Genomic DNA, 11,462 nt, shown 5'->3' with positions numbered 1-11,462 from the left:
AATGTAGCGGTTATGTTGTACACATATAGATATATAAATGTAGCGAATAGATCGTACACATACAAAAACATAACTGTAGCGTTTAGGTTGTACACAGATCAATATATAAATGTACCGGTATGTGTACACATATAGATTTATAAATTTAGCGTTTATACCGTACACATATCTCAACTTGTTCGATTCGCTCGTGTATGTAACAACGTATTTGATTTTAACAAAAGAAATCTCTGTATTACTGAAAAATTATTACACCAGGGTTTTCGATATCACAAACTAGTCAAAACATTTACTAAATTTCATCATCGGTACAAGGACATCATTCGTGAGTATAACTCAACATGCAGACATCTTATACAGGCTTATATGTTCAGGTATTTCACATCCAATCTTTTATGGGAATATTCTTGACAAAGCACAAAAATGTCGGCATTTACCTCTAAAGCTTACCAAACCTTTAAACAGAAGTATTCAGAGAGGATATAGTTCCGATACTGTTGTCAGGTCATTAAAGATGGCATATTTTGGTATATTGATTCACTCATAGGGTCTTTGTATCGGAAATAAATACATTAATTGTAAAACCAGTTGTTGGCATGATACGGGTTATGTTCTTCTCATATATTTTATGATGGTATGATAATAAACCCTTAACGGGAGGGATTGTGCTTGATTTTCATATGATGAAGACTTAATCTTTCAATCAGTGTAATTGAGGTTTGGAGCTTGCATGTCAGTAACTGCTAGTAATCCTTTGTTAATTTATGTATCATTGTCATTCTCCGAGGGTATCACCAGCCCAGTAGCCAGTATCTCGGTTCTGGCATGAAAATACGGATTTTGTGTAATTAAAATTTGCTGTTACAAAATTTTGGAAATTATTTAAGATTAAGGAATGTATCTCCCGCATGCAAAGCTCTGATTCCTTCCCCGGCTTTAGCTATACTTTTTTGTTCTTTTTGGTTTGTAGCTCTTCATCTTTCTAATAAACTTTGGATTTTCAAATATTTTGGCCTCGAGCATCACTGAAGAGACATTGATTGTCGAAATGCGCATCTGGTGCAGAAAAAAATGGTACCGTTTATGTTATTGCTTAGTTTCTTTCTTTACCTATTCTGACATCGGACTCGGACTTTTTTTAAACTGTGTTTTACTGTGCGTATTGCTGTGTGTTTGTTTTTTCTGCATTGGCTAGAGGTATAGGGGGAGGGTTGAGATCCCACTAAACATGTTGAAACCCGCTGCATTTTTGAGCCTGTCCCAAGTCAGATGCCTCTGGCCTTTCCCACCAAACACAGAACATTTTAGAAACGTTTTTTAAAGGTTTCAAATAAGTTAGTGTCGAAAAAACGTTTAAGAAATGTTTTTAAAAGGTTAAATTGAAACGTTTTCTGTAACTATAGTAGAAATGTTTCTGCAAACATTTTTTAAACGTAAAAAAAACATTTTTTCAAAAATGTTTTTGATGAACATAAATAATACATTTTAAAACAACGTTTTTAATTTTGTTTTTTAATAATGTTTCAAAAATGTTTTTTAATAAGTATAGAAAAACTTTATAAATCATGTTTCCCATATCACCGAAATATTTTTGTTTTTAATAATTACTTTTAATTTTTAATTTACAAAAAGTCATCTTCTATCTGTCGATATGATGATATGTTATGTCAAAAAAATAATTCTTGTATTCTAATAACTGGTTTCTTTTCCGTAGAACCGGGAACCAGTTGTAACTTATTAGTTAGTTTCGTATTTTATTTCTATATTTCCATTTATCGCATCTCTAAAGTATTATCATATTCGAAGATAGACATTTTAATTGAGAAAATGTATTATTTACGACAATAATTTGTATTAAAGCAGAATTCTTCATTAGATAAAATTTGTTCGAAACTTCCGGATACTCTCACCGCCTTTTTTAAATTGGAAAAACAACGACACTAGACATGCTAGAAGAGCAGTTCTACAGAATAGCGTTCAGTCTATGAGGTATGTATAAAATCAATAAACATTCGCTGTATTTTGTAGAAATTGAGACAAATTACTGCATTATTTTCTCCATGACATTCGTATGATTTGCATGAGTCTATTTACATGATTAACAGATTTAACTACTACAGTACAGGCATAAATTCACATTCACCACTGCATGATGCCATCACGTGTCAATTTGTCATGCCTCGTGGGATACTGGTCTGACTTTTACACGAGTTAAATAAAAACAAGCCTCCGAAGACAGCATAATTAATCATTTAAACTACCCAGAGCGTAGTCAAATAATAATGACGTTTTGTAAGGCTTTCTTATTTGACAAAAAAAAATGTGGACGCCCTCCTCCAACTTCGTATCAACAGCAAAAATCAAAAATATCCTTTCAAGACGACATACTTTTTTTGGACTACCCATAGCCGTGCTGCCAGTGCTGGGCCTCATTTTACAAAATATCTTATATGATTATGTCTGACTAAAATTAATTGTAACTTGCTGGTCATGAACAATTCAGTATTACCACAAAATGTAATTGCATTTGATACATTACACGATAGAAACATATTGATAATAGTTAAAAAGTAATCATAATCAAATGTTATAGTAAATAAAAATATTACGCAAGGGCACCTGACGAGGATGAACGGCCTTGGTCGAACTTGACCTGAATGATATCCGAAACACCAGGTGTAATATCATCAATTAAAGAAATTCATATACGACCAGTGTTGATTACCACAGATCATTTTCGTTGGGAAAATCCTTTCAAATAAATAGATGTGTAAAAGTTTATAATGTAACACCAGAACAATCTACCGAGAAAAGGTCAAATCAGATTTTAACAGTTAAAGATAATATATATTAATTTAAAGTAAATATATATAAGCGAAACATGCTATATATATGAATAAAAAAAATCATGCATTAATAGAATAAACCTGTAATTGAAGACAAACATTCAAATGCATATAAAATTGCATATAACGTATACACAGCGATACATGGAAAATCATTATAGAAACTCGATACGGACAAGAAATAAAATAAAAACAATAATAGGTTTTGCTAATATTGGTTCATGGACACGATTATTTATAAAAGAAATATTTGATTTCACGAAAAATAAATAACAACGGGACTAAATTGTAATTTTGTAGGTCCAGTATTTTGTGTCACAGGGTGGTCACAACCCTTCAAACTGTATAGGAAGGATGATGAAGAAGTGTGGCACTAATCAGTTATGGACCAAATACAGTCTGAAGGGGCAAAAGGGAAAAGAGGCATTCACAGGTCACCCTTTGTGCAGGATAATCATGAGTAAGTTGATTAAGAAAATATGTCGAACATTTAAAAGCAAGTGCCATTAATATAGATTAGATTTTTTATCTGACTTTAATCTCAAAAAGAATTCATATGATGAATATGAATATAATGTTTCTCACTTATTATTTTAGGTAGAAACAGAGTGCAAAGTTACATAAAGTTATTATATATATATATATAAAAGTTATAGAAGTTAAAAATAATAATGAAATATATCTTTTTAATTCTGTAATACTTTTTCAGAAAGTTGTACAAGAGTGTTCCCAAAATCCAAGGAACTAATTGACTTCCTAAAATAGGCCCCACACAAGCCAGGAGGACCAAAATATAAGGTATTTTTCAATTGAATAAAATATCTTAATATATGTTTAAGTGGAAGGTTTTATTTATCTAAAAGTTTATTTTTGCAATTTGAATATCTATACACAAATTTCTGAGCCACTTATAGCAATATAACATTTGCCAACCATGCAGAACTTCTGTTTATTTAGAGACATTAGAATAATACATTGTTATGTTCTTGACGATGGAATTATTGTCTTTATCCTGCAAGTAAAACATTGAGATTTACATTTGTAGCAATTGCTTTTGACATGTAAAATATTATTTATGTTTTTTGCCTATCTTAATAATTACTTGGATTGCAAAAAATAGCATATTTTCCTCTTTATAGATTTAATGAAATAGCTTGATTAAAAGGGAGTACAACAACTAACTGGGGTTAAGAGTTATATGCTAAACAGTGTACTTGGGCGTACTGATCTCGTTAACAAATTGCTTTTGATCATTTCAGAAACCTGTAAGAAAAGGACAGACGATTGCGCAAGAAGAATTAAAGTCTGAACAAATAAATCTGTTTAAAAGTACATTGATTCTACTGATTTTAGTCCTGTCAATACTGGTTTTTTTTGTTGCTAAGTGATTAAAGATGTTTATAAAACTATATTCCAATTTCTGCAACAATTGAAGCTTTGGTTATAAACAAGATCATTGATTGAAGTTATTATGATAATATGTCGAATTCTCGGTTTAAGAGATATGTTATCTCCTTGTCAATGCAAGAACCTTATTGAATTGACTTTCAAGGTCACAGGACCAAGTTTAAACAGTTAGAGGTTGACAAGCTTTGCTTTGGCATAGTTTTTTTTATAAAGAATATCTTCCTTTAGAGCTTTGGTGTAATGATCAGTGTCGTCGCCTCAAGTGCGGAGGTTGTGGGTCGGAACTTCGGCCGGGCAAAACCAATGACAATAAAATTATTATTTGTTGCTTCTCCCCAAAATGAGTTAGAGCAAAGACTTCTTGGCCCGTAGTCAGAATAATGTGACATGTCATCCTGCAAACTTGCCTTGTGGGCTAGAACCAAAAAATCAGGCACAACATGTTGGTGTATTACAAGACAGGGTATTAATTTTTAATAATCATGTTCTCATCCAGAATATGCATCTGACTTGCCACTGGTCGTTAAAAAACCAACCATCCATCCAAGCTTATGGAGATGTTGCTTTTTCTTCAATTAAACACGTGCACAATCGATTATATATTTTTAAACCAAAGTAATGGTGGTCGCACTAATGCATCATTGTTACACAAATGTATTGAAAATGTTTGTTGGAGGTTGACAGAAACGTTTTTCATAAAACCTTATTTCAACGTTTTCTGAATGTTCCAAAATAACGTTTCTTCAAAATGTTTTTGAAACATTTATAAGAGTCTACAAATTTTGGTTTTTAAAACGTTTTAATAAAACATTCTAGAAACCAAAACAAAACATTTTTAAAACGTTTTTAAAATGTTGAATTGTTTGCTGGGTTGTTAGTCTTGTATGTTTTTTTTTTTAGTTCATTTCTATATTTTGGAGTTCAGTATGACGTCCATTTTTACTGAACTAGTACACATTTTTGTTTAGGGGCCAGCTGAAGCCAACACCGGGTGCAGAATTTTCTAGCTGTGTTTAAGACCCATTGGTGGCCTTTAGCTGTTTTCTGCTCTTTAGTCAGGCTGTTGTCTCTTTGACACATTCCTCATTTCCTTTTTCAATTTTACGTATAAATACATAAATGCAGCGGTTATGTCGTACACATATAAATTTATAAATGTAGCTGTTAGGTCGTTCACATATAAATATATAAATGTAGCGGTTTAATCGGACACATATAAATATATAAATGTAGCAGTTAGATCGTACACATATAAATATATAAATGTAACGGTTTTATCGGACATATATAAATATATAAATGTAGCTGTTAGGTCGTACACATATAGATATACAAATGTAACGGTTTAATCGGACATATATAAATATATAAATGTAGCTGTTAGGTCGTACACATAAAGATATACAAATGTAACGGTTTAATCGGACATATCAATATATAAATATAGCTGTTAGGCCGTTCACATATACATATATAAATGTAACGGTTTAATCGGACATAATTATATATATCTACCCGAAAATTTGTGTTTAATTATAGCCAAGTCTGTAAAGATGTAAATATCAGTGAAAATACACCTCCGTCATGTAATTGTAGTAATTCCGAATACACTTATGGCCCCATTTCCCATGTTATAACAGGAGACCTTAACATCGTTCGCGACCGAGAGTTAGAATCATTCCTCAGTAAAGGACCTAAATATCGTCCCCCGTCAATTATTAATTGGAATGAGTGTAGTAATATCATCCACGACTCACTTCGTGCTTACTGTTTGAAATGGATAAAACGGGAAAAAGCTGACAAAAAATCTTTGGACGCTTTTTTTAATTCAGTAATGAAGATAGTTGATATACGTATACAACATTTTAAAGAACATTTTACTCTTAACAACAACCATAAAAATCCTATTTCTCGTATCAAACATAAACTAAAAGAACTAGCCAAGGAATTTGTTTTTGTCCCGGCTGATAAAGCTGCTAATAATATCATTATAGTTTGACGTAAATTTTACATTGAGGTTCTGCAAAAGGAAATCACGAATTCACCAACATTCCAATTGACTTCATTTTCAGAAAACGATATCTGTAACAAACATAAACTATTAGCTACTTCTTTACAAGCAGAACAAATACAATGAAAGTCCCAACTATGTACTGGCTTCCGAAGCTACACAAATCACCTTACAAATATAGACTTATTTCGTCTTCAAGTCATTGTTCCACTACTAAATTGTCTATTCTACTTACTAGTACACTTGGTACAATCAAAAACCTGATAATAAATTGTTCAAATAAGGCATTTGAAAATAGTGGAACTAACTACTTTTGGAGTGTCAAAAACTCGTTGGAAGTACTTGATAAATTGCATGCATATATTGGTGATTTTGAATCTGCTCAAAGTTTAGATTTTTCTATCCTATATACCACTTTGCCTCATATTCTTATTAAGAAAAAATTCACACACCTAACTAAATGGGCATTTAAAAAGTCGGAATGCGAATACATATGTTCAAACTCGTTTAGGTCATTTTTTAGTAGCAACAAACAAAAGAGCTATGTCAATTGGACATGCTTTGATACTATATCTGCCCTTGAATTTTTACTTGATAACATTTTTGTTCGCTTTGGAGATTCCGTACATCGTCAAGTTATCGGAATTCAAATGGGGACTAACTGTGCACCACTTATTGCGGACCTGTTTTTGTGTTGTTATGAATTACAATTTATGACTAAAATCAGCAAAGACCCATCGAAACAACATCTGATTCAAAAATTTAACAATACTTTTAGATAGTTGGATGATATATTGGCTCTCAATAATGACGACTTCAGTATGTATACTAAAGAAATTTATCCTGTTGAACTTACTTTGAATAAAGCTAATACTAACAATGACCATCTTGATATCTATATCATTAACGGGAAGCTTAATACAAAAATTTATGATAAAAGAGATGATTTTTTATTTCCTATTGTTAATTATCCATTTTTAGATGGTGACGTTCCCTTGTCACCATCTTATGGTGTTTATATATCTCAAATTGTACGATTCGCTCGTGTATGTAACAACGTATTAGATTTTAGAGAGATAAATTTATGTATTACTGAAAAATTATTACACCAGGGTTTTTGATATCATAAACTAGTCAAAATATTTACTAAATTTTATCATCGGTATAAGGACATCATTCGTAAATATAACTCAACATGCAGACATCTTATACGTTCGGGTATTTCACATCCAATCTTTTCATGGTAATATTCTTTACAAAGCACAAAAATGTCAGTATTCACCTCAAAAGCTAACAAAACCTTTAAACAAAATTATGAAGAAGGGATATGGTTCCGATACTGTTGTCAGGTAATTAAAGATTGCATATTTTGGCTTTAATATTGATTCACTTATAGGGTCTTTGCATCGGAATTAAACATATTTATTCTAAAACCAGTTGTTGGCATGACACGGATTTCGTTCTTCTCATATATTTTATGATGGTATAATACTAAACCCCTAACAGGAGGGATTGTGCCTGATATTCATATGATGAAGACATAATCTTTCAATCAGTTTAATTGAGGCCTGGAGCTGGCATGTCAGTAACTGCTAGTAGTCTGTTGTTATTTATGTATTATTGTCATTTTGTTTATTTTCTTTTGTTTCCTATTCTGACATCGGACTCGGACTTCTCTTAAACTGAGTTTTACTGTGCGTACTGTTGTACGTTTGTTTTTTTCTACATTAGCTAGAGGCACTAGTAGCAATATTTGAGTCTGAAACGGTCATTTTGGTCTGATCAAGTCTTAATCGACTGGATTTACTGCTAGAGAAAAACGTCAAGACTTTTTCAGACTTTCAGACGCTGTCACGATATACCGTGTTAAGTCCGTTCAGTCATGTCAAGATAAACAAGACAGATTGTTCTTGCATCCGATTAAGACTTGATCAGACCATGTTCAGATCAAATCAGACTAAAGGTAAAAATGCTGTTTAGACTTTGTAAGATCGTGTTCAGTCGTGTTAAGATTTTAAATATTCGGATGCAAAACGGGCGACTCTTTCTCTGTGTTTATTAGGGGTTGTTTCCCTTTCATGAATAAAATCGGAAAAGAATGGAGGGTATTCTTTTGTGGTCTTTTAATGTTATGCTGTATGTTTATTAATTAGATAACGTTTGCAAAGTTGCAATTCATTTTTTTCCAATGTTATTTCACGTAAACATTTAATTGGTTATATAAGAAAAGAATGATTGGTGTAACCGGAAAAGTGTGTAAGTCATAAAAACATTGCAGTCGTGCTTTCTTGCATTAAGTAATTTAGTATTTATTCGTTCCGTCTGTAAAGATATAATGATTAGTAATAAATATCAAAAATGTTCTTAAACACATTTTCGTCTGTGATTTAAAATAATTGTTCTTACCCATATAAAATTAGTCAAGGAAAATATATTCTGAGTATCTTATTTACTTTATATTTTTCTAATTTTTGACAGATGACAGATGTTTGGTGAAAGTTATTTACATTTCAATATACGGATTGTCTGAGCATTCAACCGAAACGGACTGTCAAACACTATCTTAATAATCATAAATACCCGTGCAACGCTGTGACTGTTTTATCCATGGAAGTTATGTGAAATATGTTGCCATGTTTTATCATATATAAGGATACACAGGATAAAATTATTACATTTACAAATTATAAAACATTATTTCAAGATAAATGCAACAAGAATGAAAGCATATTTCAAAAATCTAGGTAACAGTTTATATTTAGTATAGGTACCTATAAAACCCGATTTCATAAAAAACATATCCTTCTAATGATTGAAATTTAATAAATCTTCATTTATCAAGGCTAATGAACAATTTCCCAAACTGTAAAAAGAAAATATGTAATAAAAAGTAATTATTTCAAGATTTGTCTCTTATATAATCAATCATTTGTCAACAAATTATTTGTGACTTTTTGTCCTATCAAATTTGTAACTTTCTGTCCTGTGACTTTCTTTCCGCTGTCCGTTAAAAAGGACCTCCCGCACTCAGGGAGAGAAAACTGCCGAGACTACCAATGCTAATTGTTAGATAGAATAATAAGTACATCAGTCATTCTCAATTTTATATTTATATAATCAAAATATGCATGCTGGTGCTTAAAAGAACCTGTTTCAAATGTTTAATTTAAGGAATGCTCTGATTTCAAAACTTAAATCTTCCGCTGTTGCTTTCGATTGATATCATTTGCATATCATGTAATATTGTTCGCTGAACATTCAACTATCTTAGCCAAGCATATGCACTTCGGAATGCAATCTATAAAAAAAAATAAACCAGTTTTAAATTATGTACATTGTGCGAGTGTCGTGTTCGACTTATAATCCTTTAATCTATAAAATAGTCATCAGTTACTATTAATACAATTATACTGTTGCATTTTTGACACTTTACTCAGAAAGATGTGAATATATTTTAATTTTCTTTCAACAAAATTTGCTACTCGTCTACAAAAAAAACCACATTTATTATTTCATTTTTGCCATCGAAATTCCTGATAGATATGTTTATTTTTTCTATCTATCAGGTAAATATCAAAAATGAATCCAGAGTTTTTCAAGTACATTGACGGTTGTGAATTAAGGATTAGTTACTTTATGGAAAACTCATTTACCTGGATGGTAATATTATCGTTAGTCTTTCTTTTAATAATTTGATCATTTTTCTTCTTTTGCAAATTAAAGATAAAGAATAAAATGAAAATTTGTTTTCGATTGCATTCAGGCAGAGAGAAACATGCATATTTTTTTTTTTTTATTTCAAATAATTACGGAAGATTTTTAGTACGGATATAAAACAATTCTTAATCTTTTCCAATTTCCAAATATAATTCGGTGGGTTTTTTTTTTATTTGCACTTGGTTGATGAAAATTGTATGATCTAACTTCTTTCAGAGGTCTGTTAAAACTTGAAAATTTGACAATTCCGGGAATCACACGTTGCTACATAGAATCTTGCAAAATTCAGAAACTTGCAGTACGGTTATATTTTATATTTTCTCCGTTTAAAAAGAAAGTGTTAACATAAGAAGGTGTAAACATGAAAGGGGGGAGGGTTGTTACACGACACGTTCTTCGCAATTTGATGTTGAACGAATAGAAGCTATCTTACTTTTTTCAAATATTGAATACACAATAAAATCTCTAACTTATCAATTTTTGCAGTAATTGTTTTATTGACAGGTTTCTGGAGGCATTTGATTGGACATCAGATTAATGTAGGCGTGGGAATGTATCACTTTTATCCAATCAGCTGTCTTATAAAACAAACCTGTATGCGATGATGCTTGAACATTGTCGGCATTGTTTTTTTTATACTGAATTCTACATTAAAAGTATATTGTTGCTACTGTGGTCTTGTCATATAAAAATAGACAACGCTTATACCTATATATATATATATATATATATCGTCCACTGAGTATATTCATGGATTGAGGGAAAGAAAGCAATTAATTAACTCGATAACCCTTTCAGTTTGTCATAAACTGATTGAAAAGTTGAGTTAAAAAGTAATCAAACGGAACTCAAACTGTTTGAGATGTGGGTTACACGTCAATATGACAGCAATCGAACGACAAAAACAACAACAGAACATCAAGAGGGCAACATATACATGTACATGTATAGCCTTCAACAAGAAACAGGTGTTTACACAATATATCAAGTTCTAAATTGTCACGAGTTTCTATAAAAATTGTGAATACATAAAACCAAAACAATTACAGATCTGAATATAAAAATAATAATTTGAAAGGTAACAATATTTTACTACTTCAAGGCATAATTTTCCTTTTCTTTAACCCACAAGAGAATTAGCCATGGATTATATCGTCCGCATATTTTCCAAACGGTCGTGTAGATTGATGGCGTCATGTGTTAAAACAGAAGTAGGGTCACCCGAACCATACAGATTAAATGATTTTTTTAATTCAACATCTATAGTTGCAATCTAACTTGCATGAGTATACATCTTCTAATTTAATGATAAAACATAGAAAATTGTTTAGTTTTTTTAAGTAAAGAAAATGTTTGTCTCGAAAAAAATACCCCCACCCCTCCTTTCCAAAAAATATTGGTCGTTGACCTAAGTGGGGGCTAAAATTTGGAGACAGAAGGCCGACTGCCATTAACAACAGACGACCAACAGCAAACAATTT

At 31.3% G+C, this 11,462-nt stretch overlaps 1 long non-coding RNA gene across 1 annotated transcript; it reads left to right on the top strand.

The window, feature by feature from the left end:
- The first annotated feature begins 1,747 nt into the window (after positions 1-1,747).
- Positions 1,748-4,178, top strand: LOC127723778 (uncharacterized). Its single transcript, XR_007992245.1, has 4 exons — positions 1,748-1,989; positions 3,147-3,306; positions 3,556-3,644; positions 4,106-4,178. It is a non-coding gene; the product is annotated as an uncharacterized LOC127723778 (long non-coding RNA).
- Positions 4,179-11,462: the final 7,284 nt, after the last annotated feature.

The sequence above is a fragment of the Mytilus californianus genome, unplaced genomic scaffold, assembly GCF_021869535.1.
Source record: "Mytilus californianus isolate M0D057914Y unplaced genomic scaffold, xbMytCali1.0.p SCAF_13, whole genome shotgun sequence".
Classification (NCBI taxonomy): Eukaryota; Metazoa; Mollusca; class Bivalvia; order Mytilida; family Mytilidae; genus Mytilus; species Mytilus californianus.
Note: the sequence above shows the minus strand (reverse complement) of the source record. Positions and strands in the feature narration are given on the sequence as shown.